We start from the raw sequence: 19,493 nt of genomic DNA, 5'->3' as shown, positions 1-19,493 counted from the left end.
TCTTACTTCATTGTCAAGGGAAAGTGTTGGGTTTGGTGGTCCATGTGGAGTATCCGACTGTATATTTAAATACACCAGTAAGATAGGTAAAAGACTGCCTGTGGGAGCTCAACGATGTCAAATGTGAGGCATATCATGTTGCAATTTGAACATATTGCTGGGGAACTTCCATGTCTTAGATATAGAGCATGGGCACAGAAGGTCCCAAGTTCAATTCTTAATGTCTCCGGTTTTATTTTTTTTAAGGAACAAATGGCTGATGATGAGAAAGACTTTGTTTGCCCAAGAGCCTGGAGAGCCACTGCCAATCCAGGTAAGCTATATATAGGTCACGATGGACAAAGAGTCTGACCTAGTGTAAGACATCTTCCTCGACTCCATATAAAAGATAGACAGTAGCCGTGGAGCATTATGTGAATGCTGTGTGAATGCCATTTAGGCTGTGGGAATCAGAGATAATCCCCATTATTCAATGATGTGGAAATCAGCGATAAGCCTCACAGTAGACTACCATCCTGAGCATTGCTTTTCTGTGGAGGAGGAGAAACAGTCATATACAAACAACTAGCTATGAGAAGTAGGCACAGCATATGCAGGATGCTGTGCATTCCCAAATAATCCTGAGTGTAAATAAAGCTAACCTTTTCCAGACAGTTTAATTAATAAGGTTCTAGTGCATCGATAAAAAATAGGAAACAATGTGCCTAGAATGAAGAAACAACATTTTAGCAACTTTTTTTTTTCTTGGTAACATCCACAATGTTATAAATAGGGAGAATGTGTGTGTGTGTGTTTTGTGTGTAATTATATATCAATCACATATACACACACAGCTTGCACGCCAACAACACAAACATTATGCTTTTTCCATTAACAGGAAAAGCATGGTTGATGCATTCATAAATGTTATTTAGCTGTCGTTTCCTCTTTGCAAAGCAATATTAGAGTTTTCAACATCTGCTACATTGAAATAGGAAGGGCTTGATCCAAAGACTTGCTATGCATGCATATGTGCTCACTGTGGATTACTTCATCTACCACACTTGCATTCTGGATTGCAATGACAGCTGTGAGGGGCTTCAGTAATATTAAAAGCTCCTTCTATGACAATTCCATTTTAATCCCCCTCCTCACAAAAAAAAGTTAGTTTTCCAATTGTTGTCTGTACAAAAAGGAAGAAAAATGTGCAAACAGCAGTCTACCCAACTGTGCGGCATTAAACAATCCACTCCCAAATTCCTGTGTTGGAGCAAAGAACTGCAAGGGTTACTAGGATGGTTGACAAGCATATTTGCTAATATAAATATATTTTTCTTTTTTTCTTTTTTCTTTTTGCTGTTTTGCATTGACTTACAGGAGATGTACGCGAATGTACCTTTAGGCTTCATCAGTATAAAACTGTGAACATGCCTCGCAGCATTGCTGCCAGACATGTCACTGCAATAGTTTAGGATCAGAGTGACGGGCTCTGGGGACACCCTGCAGTTCCTTTGGCTTTCATAACAATGTAGGAAGGGTCTTGCTAGATCAAAGGAAAGGTCCACCTTGTCGGGCATCCTGCTTCCCACCTTGGCCAACAAAATGGGAAACTTACAAGCAGTCACAAAGGCAGTGATTATTCACCACTTGTTCGCAATGCCACTTTCCTCCTTCTGCCGGGCAAGGCTGCATATTAAGCAAAATAGTTTTGAAGATCGCTATGCTGTGGGAACTCTTAACCTTGGGACAACCCAAGGACTGCATGTTCTCTTACTGCAACTTAAATTTCTATTGTGGGGGTAGGAGGGATATCAGCTCTTCTGCATGTTCTGCTCCCCTCAGGGTTTTACGGGATGGAGTACATGCAGCCAGCTTTGGTGAAAAAAATACCAGGCGACAGAAGATCCAGCAGGATGATCATATTATGTAAACAGCCTGAGCACAAATACAGAAACTGTGCCATGTTGAGTATTATTAAAAGTTAAACTGGCAGAGTTCAGGAATCTGCCACTGTTAGGCAATATAAAAATACAGCACACTTCCATGTACATATATATAAAAAAATAAAAGCTACTAGAGGTAATTATTTCTTCTGCCCTAGTGATTAAGGAGATCAGCAGCAAACATGATATGGAAACGGTTTAATTCCCTCTTTTATCCTTAACACTCACAAACCCCTTTTGAATTTTATTTCCTTTGATGCAGGAGGGGAAATAACTGAAATAAAAGCCGTAGCAATAAAGGTCATCGATCACATGTTTTCAAAATCATCTGAGGCTTCTAAAGCAGTTCCGTTATCATAATGATTTTTGCAGGGTTCCAGTCTATAGGTCATCAAGGCTGCCAAGGTGCACACATCACACCATGTTTAAAACATCAAAAAGAAAGTGTGTAATCATTCAAGTTATTTAATGGAGAGAAGATAAATTTTTGTAGCTCTTTTGAGTTGTGATTCATTGTATACTACACACTGGGAATAGCGTAACTTTTCTTTACATACACACACACACACACACAATCCCTTTGTCTTTTTCTTCACATGCCATTTATTCTACATTGGAAAATTACATATGAATTAAGCAAACACAGCTTTAAAATTATATCATCACACACACAATATTCAGTGTTCCTTCTCTTGGTTTCATTTCTTTTTCGCTTACTGTTTTGCTTAACATCAGGGGATGAGTCAAAAGAAGAAGGTGGGTGGGTTGTGTTGAAATTTATGGTTTGTTAACCACTGCTGTGGAATGTTAACAAAACTTTGCATTATTATTATTATTATTATTATTATTATTATTATTATTATTAAGCTGCCCAAAACAATCCAGTTCATTCTTTGACTACCATTGGTAGTCAAAGGCATCATACTACCAGGTAGTTGTTATTTTTAAAAGCCTCCCATGACAGTTCTAACTACATGGAAAGAAATAGGAAGCTGTTTCCTACTGAATTAATGAGCATTGGCTCAGTAGTCTAGGATTTCAGACAAGAGGCATTCCCAGCCCTACCTGGAAATGAGCATTGAACCCAGAACCTTCTGTATGCAAAGCAGATGCTCTGCCAATGAGCTACAGCCCTTTCCTTGTCACTCATGGTGATTTGCACCCAGTGGCGTAGGGTGGGGGGTGCAGGGGGGGGCCGGCCGCACCAGGCGCAACATCTGGGGGTTAGGGTTAGGGATAGGGTTAGGGGGCGCAAATCCACGGGTTAGGGGGCGCAAATTACTTGCCTTGCCCCGGGTGCTGACAACCCACGCTACGCCACTGTTTGCACCTGCCCTGCGCATGGTCTACATATGCAGAAGGAGGTGGAAGACATCGAGGACAGGAGACTTTGCCACTTTAGACTATAGGCAAGACGATGCTTGAGTTATGGCGACAGCTTCATGAGATATACAAGCCCGACTTCCTGACTGCCCCCCATGTTAGTCCTTCCCCCATGCAGCTTTCTAAAAACAGCATGTGGCATGTTTTAAGCACCAATCACATGGTAAGTGGTTATCCATTTCCACTTGTGTTTGACAGATAAGGTATTTCCTTATGGATTGAGAAGTTAACTTCAATAAAACTTTCCCCAAGTTTTCATAAGACATCCTGTTCACTAAACTGCAGATGAGTGGTTTAGTAGGCGTTGCCATGAGCACAGCAGAGCACTATAATGGATTGCCATTTAAATCAGAAGAAGGCCTCATCTGACCTCTTGAGGCTTTTGCACCAGAACAGTTTTCACACTTGTGTACCCACCCTACAAGATGAGCTTGTTTCCTTCTCAAGGCAGCTTCCTATATCAGAATCAAAACACTGTACAACACTGAAATCCCACAATAAAATTATCAACACCAATAGCAGACCAGCATAACATGAAAATAGTTTAAACTATAAAACACTTTAAAAAGGCATAGCACCATTATCTGCCTAAGTCCCCAAGCCCATTTGAAGGCATGAATTAATGGGACCGTGTGTAGAATCAAAGAATCGTAGAGTTGGATAGGGCCCCGAGGGTCGGCTTGCCCAACCCCCAGCAATGCAGGAATCACAGCTAAAGCATCCATGACGGATGAGTAGTATTCTACAGATGTGGAGCCCCATCATGGATGCTCAGGTGGGGACATTGTTGGACGCACTGATCTTATGCCGCCAACACTTGATCTAATAAGCTAATACCCTTCAAGGAATGCTGTGTGATTTTATTGCATGTAAGTAAACCTGTTCCTAGTGTTCCCATGCTCTCATGCCTTTTCTGGTACAGTAAAGTGCAACAAAGAATCTTAGAATTGTAGAGTTGGAAGGGACCACAACGGTCATCTAGTCAAACTACCAGCAATGCAGGAATCTCAACTAGATCATACATGACAGATGGCCATACAATCTCTGCTTAAAAACAAAAAAATGCACTCTTTGACCAGGACAACTTAATCATAAACCAAGATACATGTGTATTAAAAAAAGACGTAGAGGGGGAAATCCCAAACAGTAATCCACTTAGCTATTTGGAACCTGTGAAATTTATAATACTTTTTCCTTCCTAATCAATACAGGAGTCTGAAACTGACATCAACCCATTCCTGACTGTTCTATAAACTGATTAGAATTCAGAGGGAATTAGAGCAGGGGTACTTATATCGTTGGGCTCTTGCAGATGCCAGAAAGAACTCCTTCCATCAACTTCAGAACGCATCGTGGAGAACTTAGTAGAGGGCACCTTTGCACCAGGTGTGGGTGTTGGGGGAGTCACAAGAAAAGGCACCTGCCACTTGTGAGTCAATTAGTGGAAGCCTGCGCACTGCTGTGTTTGGGGAAAATCATTCTGATGTGAAGGGGGGAGTGTGATGAAGCTCAGGTGTGCCAATACAGCTGTACACAGAATGCTTTTTCAGTTCACAACAGTCTCATGGCAGCTCTCCAAGTCAAGGCTGATAGATTTGCTGCAGACGACAGACTGGGCTGCCAGATGTGCCTTATTCTGAAGGATTATCTCTTATTCCAAAACATCACAATCCTATAGAAAACAACACACATCCTTTACTCCAGGCACAACAGCTCAAGAGTGTTTTGTTACTAAAACTGTGATCTGCCAAACCTAACTATAGACAAACTGGTTTGCACTCCAGAGTGATGTAGAAACACAGCATTTTAATTTTATGTATGACAGCCAAACTACATACTGCCTGAAAACGTGTGTGATGATCGCCTAATAGCTATTGCTCTTATTTTGCTGTAAAAGCCATTTCACGAGGGAAGCACTGGAGACTGAAAAACAGGGCGTGATTAACCCTTTCACCACCCCAAAAGCCCTCCATTCTTGAAGTTTTCAAACACCTGCTGGGAATACCAGTTTGGTAGGGGGGGAGCTGTTTAGTAAGGCACTACTGGGTACGGAAATAATTAAGTACAGGCCCTCACTTCCCTGCTTATAATCACTAATGTGCTCATGTCCTGCCTGTGGGTTTTCCATAGGTATCTGGTTTTCTACTGTAGGAAATAGGAAGCTAGGCTAGATAGGCCTTTGGCTGATTCAATAAGACTCTTCTTAGGTTGACACACATCTCAAAGCAACTTCTAGGCCAAAAAACTCCCATGCCATTGCATGTGTTTCTATGTAGTGCATTGTTTGGTCCCGAATGACAACATTTAGATCAGCGACAATTCTATGTTGTCGTTCTAGGGTGTAATTTGTTTTGTCTTCTCTGTTTATCCTGCAAGACCCCAGTGAGGCAAGATAATACTGAAGAAATGCTTTGCATTTATTAGATGTTTGCACTCTTTTTTTCTGGGACCTCACAGAATACTTTCCTTCAAGGAAGGCCTGATTTGTATCAATGTTTCTTCTTCCTATTCCTCTAGATAATTCTAGACAGCAAGGTGAGAAATAGAGATGTGGCTTCTTTTACTTCTGAACACCAAAGAGCTCACTAACATTATTTTAAGGGCTAGTTGGTTCAATGAATGTTATTGTCTCATTCATTGTTTATAATATCTAGACTCAAACAAACACCTATACCAATCACCATACCCAAGATCCCCGTTGAAACTGTCTACTGTACTACAGATTGCACAAGCAGGTATTCAAATCCTGATGCAGCTAGAACAGTAAAAGTTAATGATTGCCTCCTCCCGGTCCACCTCACATACAGCTTGGCATATTTTCCTTGGGACATCCAGGAGCAAAGTGGCAAATGTTACCGCTTGGAGCTAAAATGAAATAGCAAAGGTTCATGTAGAACTTCTAAACTTCATACCATCCCCCTTCCTTGTCAAAGCTAATGCTTTCACTATCACATCTTCATAAGCACTAAATTTGCTGCTAATGTGCTGAAAAATTGCTTCAGCTCAGGTTTCTATTTACAATTTGCCAAGATCATCGGCTTTGTAAAGAGAAACAAGGAACAGCCAAAACACTACACTAAATGTTTGGTAACTGAATCCACGATCGGACTCCTGGGGCATTTCCATCATACAACCCAGAAATGAATAGACACAAATTTATCATAATCTATGGTTATCAGTTCCAATGACATTCTCTACAGCACTACATGGAATCCAGCTAACACAACATATTTTACCTCCACAGCTACAAAAGCATTTCAAAACAGTACAGCTTGATACTCTTATAGTATGTTCAATTTGAATGGGCATTCATTCACAGATTCTGAAAAATATCCACCCCTAAAAATTCACTCAAAGTGCTTTTAGTACTGCATGTTCTCATTAATATGTCAAAGTAAAAAATCTCAAAATAAAAAGATTATATTTTGCCACTGAACAAGAGATGGACTGTATACTGTATCTGCACCATTGCCTTACTCTTCATTTTTAACTGTTTTTATATTTGAAAATACTGACCTGAGTTTTCTGTGCAATGTTAATCTCAGAGAGTTCCACGTAGGCAGATCATACAGAATGAGCACAAGAGCAAATAAACTTGGCCAATAATAATACTGCCGAACTAAATGCTTTGTGTGGTCAAACCAGGTATTTCTTAAAACAAACAGATCGGGGTGGATGCAGAGTGGTATGCTTATGCCCATACCTGAAAAGAAGTGGAGAAAGGCTTCTCTTAGAAATTGCTGCCTTAACCTAGAAATTCATTGCCACTATGATGCTCAGCCCTTAACCCTGGGTAAAGCTATAGTTCAGCAGTAGAGCATCTACTTTGCATGCATAAAGTCCCATGTTCAATCCCCGGCATCTCCAGTTAAGGCAGGGAATGTCCCATCTGATATCTTGGAGAACCACAGCCAATCAGTGTAGAAAACACTCAACTAGATGGACCAGTGGAGAGACTCAGTATAAGGCAGCTTCCTATGACCTATGTTTTAAGTAACGTTAACAAAACCAGCTTAGGCATATTAATATTTGTTTTCATTCTGTTTTAAAAAAACAACAACCCACTACAGCTGCCTGTATACTAAGGATTGTTTGATTCAGTAAGTTTCACTGAAATCAATGGAACATAAACCTACTTAGGATCACACTACACAATCTTTTTTTATCTTTGCATGTGTTAATCCTGAGTAATAAAGTTAAGCCTTCTTATTCTACTTTGGTTTTAAATTCTTATTTTCATTGACTTCCAGCTGAACGTTCACAATTTGCACAGAGTGGGAGCAGCATCTTCTAGGACTACTAGCAGGCTGGCTTTTTTAAAAAAAAAAACAAACCAAGTTTGCATGTTTTTCTTATGGCCAGACCAGCTACCAGCACAATATTAAACTTTAACTTTAATCCAATGAAAAATTCATTTCCAGGTGCATGGACAAATGTCTTAGGAAATGAATGGGTGTGGCACTACTTATCACACATTAGAACTTTGCTTCTAGCAGCGAACTTGCGCATTGCTCCATCCTTAGCCATGCATTGCCCAGCCCACCAACCTAACCACCAGCTTGGCCCAGGAGCAACATCAAGGGCTACCACCCAACAAAAGGAGTGTGGAGCCAAGCCAACACCATGCAGACTGACAGCAGCAGCACCGGCCAGTACCAGTGGATGAGGAAGAAAGGCCACAGGGCAAGGCTCAGTGGTAGAACACATGTTTTGCATGCAAAGAGTTCCATATTCAACTCATGGCATCTCCAGGTATGCCTTAAAAACAACAGTCCTGCAGTCATTGCCAATCAGTGTTGGCAATACTGAGCTACATGGATCAGTGGTCTGACTTGGTAGGAAAGCAGCTTGCTGTGTACCTACACAACGGAGATGGCAGAGGACTGAGTGTTGTGGGTGAGAAGTGTGAATGTGCCACTTTGTGAGGCATCGTGTTGATAGGTAGAAAAAATAAATAAATGTGGCACCTTGTATGGAATATGATACTGCACACTAGTCACTAGAATATAGTTTATTTCTTGTGGTTCACCACTGATATTTGACCAGTCTGGTCTATGACAATCTTGTGGCTGAAAGAAGCCTTTTAGCCTCAGGAAATCTAATAATTTCCTTGCAGTGCAGTGAAAAAAAGCTGCCAAACACACACACACACATAATCAAACAAGGTTAGTCAGTGTCATTCACCAAGAGGAACTTGGCCTTTCTTTTTTATACACCACCAACCACAGTTTTTAGGAGGACATAAATGCAAAGCACCCTTAGGTTCCAGGGATCCATCAGGTGGGGTGGACAATGTGCATCTTCTGCAGGTATGTGGAACCTCTGTGCACCCTGCGGCAAATCAGAAGCGATTAGCCCATTCCAGCTCAGCTGTATTGGTTTTTTAGCATTCCCTCAAATTGTGAGAGGTACATGAGCACTAACTATGTCAAAAGACTTGGCAGGTCTACAGAAGGTCGATTGCATTGTCAGAGTGACATGAGCGTGGCTGGGAGATCCAACTGGTTCTAGGCAGTGCTTTTTTTCTAGGGGGACTCATGGGATCCGCATAAACATTTTGTGAATCTGAGTTTGGACTCATTGAGGGGCAGTATTTCAATATGAGTAGGAAAATGAGAGTACCCCTAAACATTTTTTTAGGGGGGGAAAGCACTGGTTCTAGGTCAGGTGGGAGTGAGCCATCATCATCCATAAAGGTAAAGGGACCCCTGACCATTAGGTCCAGTCGTGACCGACTCTGGGGTTGCGCGCTCATCTCGCTCTACAGGCTGAGGGAGCCAGCGTTTGTCCACAGACAGCTTCCGGGTCATGTGGCCAGCATGACTACGTTGCTTCTGGCGAACCAGAGCAGCGCACGGAAACGCCGTTTACCTTCCTGCCGGAGCAGTACCTATTTATCTACTTGCACTTTGACATGCTTTCAAACTGCTAGGTTGGCAGGAGCAGGGACCGAACAACGGGAGCTCACCCCGTCGTGGGGATTCGAACCGCCGACCTTCTGATCGGCAAGTCCTAGGCTCTGTGGTTTAACCCACAGTGCCACCCACGTCCCTGTCATCCAGAGCATAGATGTCAACTTTTCCCTTTTCTTGTGAGGAATCCTATTTGGAATAAAGGAATTTCCCTTTAAAAAGAGAAAACGTTGACAGCTATGATCCAGAGCCTCCACTCCAAATACAATCCCCATTTCCTCCCCTCTTCACAATCTTGGCGTCAAAGGCAAGCCTGCAACTAAGCAGGGATGATTTAAGCAGGTCGATGATGGGCCACGGGATCTCACAAAAGAGACCTGCACTAGGTGTCCAAGAAGCAGCTAACTGGACCTGTAATGACTTTAAATGGGGGGGGGCGGGGCAGGGACGACAAGCGCACCCTAACAAATGATGCTGAAGGGCAAGGTTAACAACACACATCCCCTCATCTTCCCCCTTTTTGTTTCCCTGGCTTACAGCTAGTCGCTCTTCCTCCTCAGCTGAGATTTCTTCCTCTCCACTCTAACCTCCCCCACACCCCCGGGCTACCTCACCACCCTAAAGCAATATGGCCACCGCGGCGCATTTCAACGCCCTCCCCTCCGAAGACAAAAGGACGCGTGAACTTCGAAACAAACCAAGATTGGCAGCAGGGCCTAGCCAATCGCGAAGCCGAGCCCTTCCGCGGTGGCCAATAGGAGGCAAGGAAATCGAGCTGGGCAAAGCGTCCCTTGAGCAAGCCCCGGCCTTCGCCAGCCTGGCGGGCGCGCGAATTCCTGCTAGGTCGGCCGTTAGCTGGGGGCTGGCCAGGCGCGTGCGCTCGAGTGTGGGAGGGGCCGGCTGCGCCGCGGCTGTCAATTCTCCCTCCGTTCTGTCCCCTCCTCCCCACCCCCCACCCTGCGCGGATCCCGCCAAACACCGGCCAGCGCCTCAATACCTTCACTGAACGTGTCGGCTCCGCCTCCTCCTCCTCTAATGGCGGGCGGGTTCTCCGTGTCCGAGGGACGCCCCCCTCCTCGTTCGGGCGGGGACGGGTCCGCCTCTCCCTCCCGTCCGTGTCAACCCAGCCCGATGGAGGAGGCGGCAGACCTGACGTTTGCTCTGAAACGGGGCAGGTTGAGGACAGAAATAAAATCAAGAGGACAGAAATAAAACATGCAACTCCATCTCTACCTAGAACCGTTTTCTTCTAAGGACCCCCTCGCCTCCCAACAGAACTTGATTTCTTGTCCAAAGACATGGAGAAACCTTCCCCATATATGTGGGGAGGTTCATATAGATCAGCTTAGGTCATGTCCTATAAATGTCTAGTAAGATTTCACTTCTGTTTTACATTTTGAAGAATTTCTATTATATCTGCCAGACATCTGTTTTTGAAAATTGAAGTCGGCAAAAAGTAATTTGGGGGGATAGCAGGCTGGCGGGCGTAGAAAACAGCCTGGCCCAGAATCAGGGCTAAGCCTTCATTAACCCTCGGAAGTTATAATGATCAACATTATAATATAAAGTGGTGTCCAGCAGTGTTTTAGAGTTTTTATAATAACTACAGTCCCGGGGTGGGGGAGCTTTTGTTCTGTTTATTTAAAAAAATGTATCAAATGCTTAATATAAAAGATGCCAATATGATGGTACAAAAATAAATATTGCACAGCACATAATAATTTAGAAACAATGTAATAACATGTAATAAATAAAACTACTTAATACTTTTTATTAATATTTTTAAATGTATAGTTTTAATTTTTGGATATTGGATATGGTATTCCAGGGGAAGTACGTTCCAGGTAGCAGGTGCAACTACACTAAAGACCCTGCTCTGGGCAGCCACAAGCTGAATTGCAGGAGCATGTGGCACCATCGGGGAAACCTCACCAGATGACCGCAGCCACCATGCAGAAGCCTTCCCAAAGTGCCCCATGTATTTCCCCTCATATATCAGTGAATATTTACCTCTCATTCCTATGGGGGGAAATGCCTTGGTGCAAAAATGGTTCTCCAGCCCTGACACTGGATGGTCTGGTCCTTGCCGATACAGATGTCGATGAGGGTGTACACAGTGCATCTTTGTGTAGAGATACAAATGGTATGTTTTTGTGCAATATCTCCACACACAGCTGTCTATATAATGATGGCTGCATCATCATAATTATTATACAGAGTATACCTAAAATTTTCTTTGTACTGTTGAGAGATGAAAAGCAACACAGTCGCTACCCATGGGTTTGCAGACATGATAAATACAATGCAAAAAGGATGGAGGAGGAAGACGAAAACAAGAAATGAGTAATAATTGGAAAAGGAAAATGGAAGAGAATGACTGTGTTTGTAGGAAATAGGCGGAACCCTGAACAGGAACGATCCTTTTAGAAGGGAGGATGCAATGCACATTCTGTTGGAGGGCTCACTTGTGATTACTAGGAGACAGGCACTCTCCAATGGCTAATTAGTACGCATACATGAAACAAAAAAATTCTTTTTTAACACCATACAAGATTATTCCTGTTGTTGTTTAGTTGTTTAGTTGTGTCCAACTGTTTGTGACCCCATGGACCAGAGCACGCCAGGCACTCCTGTCTTCCACTGCCTCCCGCAGTTTGGTCAAACTCATGCTGGTAACTTCGAGAACACTGTCCAGCCATCTCGTCCTCTGTCGTCCCCTTCTCCTTGTGCCCTCCATCTTTCCCAACATCAGGGTCTTTTCCAGCGAGTCTTCTCTTCTCATGAGGTGGCCAAAGTATTGGAGCCTCAGCTTCATGATCTGTCCTTCCAGTGAGCACTCAGGGCTGATTTCCTTAAGAATGGATAGGTTTATTCTTCTTGCAGTCCATGGGACTCTCAAGAGTCTCCTCCAGCACCATAATTCAAAAGCATCAATTCTTCGGCGATCAGCCTTCTTTATGGTCCAGCTCTCACTTCCATACATCACTACTGGGAAAACCATAGCTATACAGACCTTTGTCGGCAAGGTGATGTCTCTGCTTTTTAAGAAGCTGTCTAGGTTTTGGGGGCTCATTCACACTTCTCTTGCCTGATGCCTAGAAAGCATGGGTCCGATAAGTTTTCTGCTTGCTTCTCCAGGAAAACCTCCTATCTGCAGCTGAATCAGAGCAAACATCAGTCCATGGAGAACCCGACTGACTGACATTTGCTCTGATTCAGTGGTAAAGAGCAGGTTTTCCCAGGGGGAAGCAGCAAGAAAGTGGAAGTGTATGGATGAGCCTTTGGTTTCAATACTCAAGATCATCTGAGAAATTAGCTACCGCTTAACATCCTTTAACCACCCTGTCACCCACTGGATGGCAAAAGCTCTGAGTTCCTTGTAACTTCAGTGTAAACTTTTAAATGAATGAGCATTGTAATCTATATGTGAATACTGGCCACTCCTGATGCTAATTCTTCTAGGTGCAAGAGTGTGATTTTTTTCATGTTTGGTGTCAAGATAGAGTTCACCACAAGTTTTTTGGGGTGGTTTTTTAAAAAAATGCATTGACTTTGATTAGTCATGTTGAGGATATACGTTGACCTACATAAGTTTATTTCAAGGTCGGGGGAAAACCTAGGGCTTCTGCTTTCTTGGAGACAGCCTTGCATGCTGTACAGTGGTACATGTGTAGGTTCTGTTGACGCTGAAATTGCACCTACTGCTGTGATTCCATTCCTTACATCTTCGTGAGTATCTGCTGGACCTCAACGACTGTGTGAAAAGGTTTCTATCTTTACTGATTCTGGATAATTTGAAGAAGCACAAGTTAACTTTGTGATGCAAACACCTGTCTATAATGAAAGGAAGCTCATTCCATGTAGGCTTCCAACCAGGCATTGGAAACTTGTCCTGTTCAGCCACCTCGGCCTCTCTCCATTGGTGAGGGAAGGACAAAAGGCTCCATATTCCATTACCCGGACTCTGAGCCATCAAGTCTGCTCCTGCCCACTCCCCACTTTCTCTCTATTGATTTTATAGCATTTTGCTAAATGCTATCATCCATACAGATGTCTGCCATCATTTTGTTGACATAGCGAGTCAATACTTCATTAAATGTTACCTTTCAGCTTTACCCTTAATTGGCTAAAGTATATGTAGTGTTTTCATTATTTATGTGACTGTGCCATTAAATTATGCGTTTTAGAATATAAAAAAAATAAAAGGTTTTGTTTACATTTATTATTATTGCTCTGGCGTCAACTTTTGGATTCCTATGTAAATAAATTAATCTTCCTTTGGAGGGGGAAATGGGAGATGACAAGCACTAGCTCCTGCTGCCTCGGGGACATAATTATGCTCACAAATACAAAAACAGAAAAATCATAAGCTCAACACAGTTGAGACTCTTGAAAGTTTCAACTCAGCATGAAGCTATGTTTTAATTATTATTTTTGTCTGCATTGTTCAGATTGTCAGTGCACCAGATAGAATAAGTGCTTATCCTAGTTAATTCTTCATGAGACTTGTGTCACTGGAAGAAGCATTTAATTTATTGTCTTCTTCTTCTTTCTTCATGCCAGTACTGACAGAATTGTGTTTTACAGCTGGATTCAAAGCGTTGCAGTATCAGTGGAAAGATTCTGAAGCAAAGGTTTGGCCAGAGCTAATTCTAGAAGACCAGGATGCAACCAATGAAAGTCTACAATTAGGGTTAAACTAGACATTTGCTTCATTGTGTAGGATGCAGCTATGTATCTGCTTTCCCTTAAATAATTATAAGTGCAGGAGTGTCTGTTTCTTACTGGGAAAGCAGCACATGGGAAGGAAAGGCTTATCTCTTCATTCCCCAAACATTATCAAAAGAGACTTTGCCTCCCTGTCTGCATGGCTAAGAGCGTTAGGGTGCTTCTAGGTGGTTATTTATCAAGTGACCAGTGTTCCCCACACATTGAAGTTTTTGACCTGTCCACACAACACAATTTTCATCAATATGCCAGCCTGTATTCCCCCCTTCCAGTTTAATCCAGATTTACACTTTCTTGGGAAAATCCAGTGTTAAAAAAAATTGTTGCCAATAGCCCATTTGCAATATCTCAATGACCTGTTAACCATAATAAGCTACCATCTGGAAGTTCCCATTGATTGTCTAGCTGGATTGGAAAACATTTGTGGCAGAAATATGTTCCATTACTATAAATTAACATCTTACTCGTCTTCCAAGGAGGTTTAGAGCAGTGGTTTTTTTGACTCACAGCAAACAGTATAGGTTAGGCTGAGAGAGACTTATCTGCCCAAGGTTATCCCATGTACCTCTCGACTGAAGAGGGGTTTGAACCAGGTGATTCTTGCATCTAGCTCCCAATATTGCAGTTCAACAGAAAGGCTGTGTTTGTGGGTTGGCATCTTTACCAGCTGCCAAACCCTGCAGTGCCTTCTGCCCCCTTTCTCTGGAGGGAAAAGCCTGGAAACCAGACTGCATCACCAACAGCCAGACACCAGAAGATGCTGCAAATCAACAGAAGGGCAACTTTACTGTTAGCCAGATCTGGAGCTCATCTGCAAATCCTTCTGCTCCATTCTTCTGGAATGACTTGTCTGTTCTGACAAGAAGAAAGGGCTTCACATGCACACACATATCTGTAATATATTGCATGATTGTGCAGACTTTAACTGTAAGCTACTTTGGGAGCCAATCTTGCATGGAATGCACAGAATCATAGAATTCTATACAGTGGTACCTCAGGTTACATACGCTTCAGGTTACAGACTCCGCTAACCCAGAAATAGTACCTTGGGTTACGAACTTTGCTTCAGGATGAGAACAGAAATCGTGCTCTGGCAGCGCAGCAGCAGCAGCGGGAGGCCCCATTAGCTAAAGTGGTGCTTCAGGTTAAGAACAGTTTCAGGTTAAGAACGGACCTACCAGGCATGTGTATGAAAAAGAAAGAAAGAAAGAAAAAGAAAGCAGTATTTTTGTGCACATGCATTTTTCTCCTGGTATACCGGAGTATATTAATGCGGACCATAAAACCCCTAGTATCCAAACGTCTACTACTCATGTACAGGGTTGGCATCTCCTCCTTCCGCCTGCCGTGGGTTTTGTATTAAACAGCTTCCTGACGTTTGGAAATTCCACAGTTGAAGCTTTTCCCTGTCTGCCTGTTATGTGGCTGTTTAAAGCGCAAGAGCCCTGCCAGGGGGAAAAGGTGGTGCAAAAACTCACATTTTCTGACTCTCATATTAAAAAATCATGTGTAGACAGAATATTGCTCTGTTGGTCACAGTCTGAAATGTGAAAGTTCTTAATTAGGAGTGTGAGGAGAAAAATGCATGTGCACAAAAATACTGCTTTCTTTTTCTTTTCTGTTTTAAAGAAATGCCTTATAATATGTTGTTTAAAATCAGAAATCATACACATGCCTGGTAGGTGTATATATTCACTCTTGGGAAGGGAGAATCCTGTGATATTGCAAGCTGCATGATAGAAACTTTCTATTTCCAAAAGTGGCTTGCCATAGGGCATGGCAGAGCTCCTATTTGGAAAACAAAGTACCCCAAAATGCCTTCATTTTGTGGGGAAATCATTGTATGAACCTTTGGATCCTGACCAGATTCCTCCACTCTCTTCCAATTTGTGTGTGTGTGTGTGTGTGTGTGTGTGTGTGTGTGTGTGTGTGTGTGTTGCCTTTATACATAGGAGACGATGCTATGGGCCAAGTGCATAGCCTTTAAAGATGTCTCTTTTCCTAGAATGAATGTTTTTACTGTTGCAGTTTTATAGCCCATAGCCTTTCATACCCCTGTGTTAATCATGCAAGTGATATCATAAAAAGTAACTTTCGGTAAGTTTTAATCACATATATTTCAAACCTCAAAGAGTGCTCAGGCAATGCATTTTAAAAAGCCACTAGTACACTGCGGTAGTGTGTGATGAAGAGATGCTACATTTATTTTAAGAGAGAGAGAGAGAGAGAGAGAGAGAGAGAAATCTGTATTTCATTTGTTACCCTGCTAACTTCACTTTAGGTAATTGCATTCAGCTTTATTATTGCCCAGAGCAATAACTGATTGTTAGTTATTGAAGTCTGAAATGATTTTCTCATCTCCCAGGGGAATCTGGAGATTTACATGGTGCACAGCAGTAACTAATAGATATAATCTGGTCATAATGTAGCCAAAGAATGTGTTATTTACTTGTTGAGAACATGGATGTTGAACATTCTAACATTTCCTCAAGAAGTGGAGTTGATTGTACTCATGATATGTGAGTTTTGTACATACTGTTCATTGCCTTTTTTTTAAGACTTGAAGATACTATCCACCACTGAAAAGTATGTCATAAGCAAAAATGCATTTTGACATATGCACACTTACCCGGGAGTAGCTCCTATTGAATTCAATGGGACTGACTTCATGCTAGACATCATAGGATGAAAGAAGTATGTGACGCAGTTTGTACTTAAATAAATAGATTTGCATTTTTGTATCAGTCAATAACCGACAGTGCAATACAATACAATACAATACAATAAATATGCAATACAATAAAATTAATTACATTAGCATTTTTTAATAATTTAGCATGTCTTATTAACACCTTAATATATTAATTAGGATCCATAGCCAATGAAGGATTTGCCATGCTGAAGACATTGAAATCAATGGACACTGAAATCATCAGCCCCACCCATCATGGCCGATGGTCAGGGATGGTGAGAACTAGACTTGAAGAACATCTGAAATATCAGAGGTTCTCCACTCCTGATGTATAGGATCACAACTGTGCACCTTTCGTTGGATTGTGATCTCATTTTGATCCAGTGCTGAAATTATTTTATTCTTATATCTGTTCATGCAATGTATATGCTACTTAACCATAGTATAACTCCCCTGGTAAACGTGCTTTATTAAACCAGCTTTTCCTCTTCATAAATGTTTTATGACAATATCAATCCATTTCTTTTGGAGATATTATGGAATCCATTCCTCTGTGGTTGCTATGGGGATTATTTATGTGCATGCTTCATGTGAAAGCTAATGAGTATTAAGACATTGGATGTAAGTATCATTTTCCATTCTGCCCTGTATTCATCGCATGCAGCAATGTTTCCATTTCGCTGCAGTTTACTCTTCCGCCCAAAAACTACATTACAGTATTTGTCTGCTGTGACAAAAGAACCTACACTACACATGTTACATTGTTATTACGTTATTCCACCCCATTAATTTCAATGCCAAGAAAATGCAATGCAAATTTCAGGGTGCCGGGAATGAAATCAATTACATATCATTTGTGGAAGGGGCTTTGAGGTTTTTTAACAAACAAGCAGGGTATACATTTTATAAAACATGGCATAAATAAATAAACAAACAACGAATACTGATCATATTCACTAGATTAATATCCATTCTGGACGTACAGTGGATAAGTAAACGTCTGCAATTTTCACTCCCATTTCTGTTTCTCCCAGAATTCTCCAGCATCCAAAATTTGGATAGAACATCTATACAGCGGAACCTCGGTTGTCAAATGTAAAGCGTTCTGGAAGACTGTTTGACTTCTGAAATGGTTTGACAACTGAGGCGCAAAGGGCTGCTGGCAATTTCCATTGAGAAAATGGAAAAACACACAGTGGAAGCCATTCAACTTCTGGGACACGTTCGAAAACAGAAGCAATTACAGTGGTACCTCGGGTTAAGTATTTAATTTGTTCCAGAGGTCCGTTCTTAACCTGAAACTGTTCTTAACCTGAAGCACCACTTCAGCTAATGGGACCTCCTGCTGCTGCCATGCCGCTGGAGCACGATTTCTGTTCTCATCCTGAAGCAAAGTTCTTAACCCGAGGTATTATTTCTGGGTTAGCGGAGTCTGTAACCTGAAGCGTATGTAACCTGAAGCGCATATAACCCGAGGTACCACTGTACTTCTGGGTTTTCGGTGTTGGGGTTCTGAAATGTTTGGCTTCCGAGATGCTCGAAAACCAAAGTTCCACTGTATTTCACACATATACACAATAAATATAACTTTGCCATCGTGCTCTTGCATTTCCTGTACATCCCCAAGCCAATCTTCATTAATAATGCTAATGTTAGAATAGTGTCACTTTTTAACATGTGTAATTGCAAAGGTTTGTCTGTCTTTGCTCTTACAATTTAGCTCTTCTTTGCCTTTTATTATAGTTTTCAGTAAGTGCAGGAAAATTGTACCTCTGGAGCACCTGTGCCCCGTGAAGAAAAGGCTTTGTTCTGCCTCTGCAACAAGCTAAGCCCTGTTACAGAGCAATCCTGGAGCCATTTGACCAAAGTAGTTCAAAATAGTCAACTAACTACAAATGAAGTCACCTAAATCAAACCAGGAAGGCTCCAGCGGCTAATGTGACACATTATTCCATGATGGACTGCAGATAATGTACACTAAAACTGTCATGTATTGCACTGAAGTCGTTCATCATGTCAGTCCTCTGTTGGAAACCCAGTCAAGCCATTGCTACAGAGGAGGATTTTCTTTTAAAGTCGAGGAAGCCTTGCAGGTTAAATTAAAATTCCTCTTCCTCCCAGGAGCACAGTCCATCTCTACTTTCACATATATCTTCTCATTAACCACTCCGCCTCTTCAGTTGTACAACAACACCAGTGTACTTGTATACTCAAAACACAGGCTATGGAATTCAAGCACAGCACAGAGCTTACTTGCAGTGGCGTAGCGTGGGTTGTCAGCACCTGGGGCAAGGCAAGTAATTTGCGCCCCCTAACCCGTGGATTTTAGCACTCGAGTGCGAGCGCCCCCCCCCCGATGTTGCGCCCGGTGCCACCGGCCCCCCCTACACCCCCCACGCTACGCCACTGCCTACTTGAATGGCTGGATAGTTTTTTTCTTCTTATCCAGCATTGCACCAGCAAAACACCCTCTAGCAGAGCTCTTCTCAGTGGTAAAAGGGCAGGTGGGTGTTGTTTTTTGGCGGGTGAGCCGTTTCAACTTGTTATTAAGTGTTATGTGGTAATTTGTATTTTGTATTTATACTTGTATTCGTTGGTTTTATAAGGCTGGGTAATATTCTACAGCCATTTACAGTAAAAGTGTTTGTGGGAGGGGGGCAATTGTTTTGTTGTTTTCAGTTTAACTATTTACTTGTGTTTTTACCTTGTGTTTTTACCCTGTCAATTGCCCTAAGATCTTGTGATGAAGGGTGGTTAACAAATCTAATAAATAAATAGTAATAATAGTATCTTGTTTTTGCTCTTGCTCTGGCCACCCAGATGTGGAACCATCTTGCCCTTGTGATATGTTCCCCC

The 19,493-nt window shown here is 42.1% G+C and overlaps 1 protein-coding gene across 4 annotated transcripts in view; it reads right to left on the bottom strand.

Moving 5' to 3' along the window:
- Nucleotides 1-10,534, bottom strand: part of TRIQK (triple QxxK/R motif containing) — a 48,431-nt gene extending 37,897 nt beyond the window's left edge. Inside the window, exons 1-2 of one of the 4 annotated variants that reach the window (XM_081874898.1) lie at nt 9,755-9,877; nt 6,822-7,008 (exon numbers count right to left, since the gene is read on the bottom strand). The gene's annotated coding sequence lies outside the window, so the exon portion shown is untranslated. Of the gene's footprint in view, nt 1-6,821; nt 7,009-9,754; nt 9,883-9,915; nt 10,108-10,214 lie in introns of those variants that run through there. The other 3 variants (XM_081874897.1, XM_081874899.1, XM_081874896.1) reach the window with 3 other exon arrangements.
- Between the last annotated feature and the right edge of the window lie 8,959 nt (nt 10,535-19,493).

The sequence above is a fragment of the Podarcis erhardii genome (genome assembly GCF_964252035.2).
Source record: "Podarcis erhardii genome assembly, chromosome: 8".
In the NCBI taxonomy this organism is placed as follows: domain Eukaryota; kingdom Metazoa; phylum Chordata; class Lepidosauria; order Squamata; family Lacertidae; genus Podarcis; species Podarcis erhardii.
Note: the sequence above shows the minus strand (reverse complement) of the source record. Positions and strands in the feature narration are given on the sequence as shown.